This window comes from Oreochromis aureus, linkage group 7, assembly GCF_013358895.1.
Source record: "Oreochromis aureus strain Israel breed Guangdong linkage group 7, ZZ_aureus, whole genome shotgun sequence".
Lineage (NCBI taxonomy): Eukaryota > Metazoa > Chordata > Actinopteri > Cichliformes > Cichlidae > Oreochromis > Oreochromis aureus.
Genome location: NC_052948.1, coordinates 2,380,633 through 2,383,056, shown reverse-complemented (window position 1 = coordinate 2,383,056; position 2,424 = coordinate 2,380,633). Strand labels below are relative to the sequence as shown.

The window sequence follows — 2,424 nt, the reverse complement described above, 5'->3', positions numbered from 1 at the left end:
CGCCGTCAATAAGATTCTGCTCGGAGCCCGAGCACTTGCTGCGTGGCTTCGTCAGAGCGCAGGGGGTGATGAAACAGCCTTAAAATCCTGAACAAACTACATAAGTGACAGTCTGGAGGGGATGGAGAGCGAGACAGGAGTCGGCCCAGTTCAAAGCACGACCACGGAGGACACCGATAACATGTGAAATCTTTGAAGCGTCGTCAGAAAATGCCTGGGGAAAACGCTGAAAGAGCAGGGAAACCTGAATCAAAAAACACCCACAACGGCCCAGCTCCCCTGTGAATGGCACAAGGGCCGGAGGAGCAGGGTCACGAACTGAGCCCAAACTCTGCTGAAAGGGAGGTACGGGTGGGGAAGACGGGGCGCTGGAAACGGCAGGAGGAGCTAACCGGGCTAGAGTCTCTTGGATGGCTGTCAGGGTCTCATTAAGCCGACCAGCCCATTGCTCGGATTCCTGAAACTGCTGAGTTAAGCTCGACAGAGACTCTTCGTGTTTCTGGAGTAAGTCACCGGGAGCGGGATCTGTGGGTTGTGCTGAATCCATAAGAGCGGTCGGAGTATTCTGTTAGGTGTCTCTAATGGGTGGATTTAGTAGCAGAAACACACACGGGCTCGGGATAGTGGTGAATGCTGATTTATTTACAGTGATAGGGGGATATTTACAAGGGATGGGGCTATGTACAGTGATTGGGTAAACGTGCGAGGAGATGGAGCCGAGGGGATGGAACAGAGGTATGTGGGAGGATAGGTGGCACACCAGAGCGACCTGAGGATGAGGGACAAACAGAGTTAGGGGATAGCGCCGAAAGTCGAGAGTTAAATTTGGGTAAACGGGGAGAGTTGGAGAGCTTACTTGAAACAGAAAATACAGGTGTGGGCAGTGGTCACAGGCAGATGCGAGGTAAATCTCCATCACAGATCCGAGAAGACCAATTCCAAACAAACAGGCAGGCGAGCAGGCGGTGACACAGGCTAGTGCAGATGAAAAACAGGCAGGGAGACGGATCTCGAACATAAAGCACGCTGATATAGAGGCTCGTTCTGCAAAAACACATTACCAATTGTGGAAGCGACAATACTCCAACACCAGACGTCCGCCTCACAGCTCTTTAAATGCTCCTCTGATGACGTCTGATGCCCCGCAGGTGTGCTGGTATGCCATCAAGCACCGCCCCGCCTACCTGTGCCGAAAAGGGGAAACAAAAACCCAAGTACACATCACACATGCCCACCAGCTCCTAATAAATACAGCTTTTGCCACTCTGTGACTTGGTATTTGATTGACTGGCACAACAACAGCTATGAAAGAAATTATAGATTTTTTCAGTCAATATCGAGCTGGCTTTATTTGCAAAGGAAAACAGTAACAGTGAAGTGTAAATGTACTTAAAATAAATACTTAATATATTAAAAAATCAACTTCCGATCACTGGCACCAGTTTTAGGTGATCAGGGTGTTTGATAAAATGTCTTGCCTACGTTTTTTCATTGTGAAATTTCACTAATTTTATCTTCACATTTAGCAAAAGTATTAAAACATATAATGCACGAGTTTCATCATTACCATGGGAAGTTATGACAGTAGGTATGGATGCAAAACCTTTTGCAAGAGCGCTGAAGTTTGAAATGCTCCATGCTAATGCTGATCGGTCACATGCAATCATGTAGCCTGATCTCCACTGATCTTATGTGGGAGAAAGCCATTTACTTCCACAACCTCAGAGAGGACAGTTTTCATATTCACTGACTACTATATATGGTTTCGTACCCTACGAAGGGTTAAAGCAGCAGTTTGTTTTCAAGCAATTATAAACACAATATGCTAATGAGTGCAATTATTGTGCTAGTACAAACACCAGTACATTTGTTATCTATAACTACAGAGTAAATAAAAGGAAGAATTTTTAGATACTTCTCCTGCAACTTGTTAAATTGTTTTAGGGTATGTCAGATGTTTGCCGTATCCAGCAGCCCTCTCTCTTTCAGATAGGTTTACTACAGGAGACCAACTCAGCAGTCCGATCAAGGACAACAAGAGGTTATTAAGTAAATCTACTCTACGCAATTGTTGCCTTCTGCTCAGCTCCCCCTCAGTCTCTGCTAGGGGCCCCTGTGTGATATGGATTGTTTTCAAGTAACAGGCGGTGAAAATGGCCATCTCATTATTTTTAATGGGTGTTTGAGATGGGTTCCATCGCAGTGGCGCGCTGTCATTTAGATGCCTGGGCAGCAAGCGGGATGAAAAGGAAAAAATGGATGAGGTGTGTGGGGAAGAAACTCCTTCATTGTGGTGGAGGTGTGCTCCAACTATTTCTGCAGCTGCAAGAATGTCTTAATATGTGTTTACCTCGATCAGAGCAGTGGTGACACACAGGGATCGGGGAGGGGGCGGAGAAAATGTGTGTGAAAAGGAGGCAGAAG

The 2,424-nt window shown here is 46.4% G+C and overlaps 1 long non-coding RNA gene across 1 annotated transcript; it reads right to left on the bottom strand.

The window, feature by feature from the left end:
• Positions 1 to 595: 595 nt before the first annotated feature.
• Positions 596 to 1,187, bottom strand: LOC120440928. Its single transcript, XR_005613634.1, has 3 exons — positions 1,062 to 1,187; positions 857 to 975; positions 596 to 769 (listed from the first exon to the last, which is right to left on the bottom strand). It is a non-coding gene; the product is annotated as an uncharacterized LOC120440928 (long non-coding RNA).
• Positions 1,188 to 2,424: the final 1,237 nt, after the last annotated feature.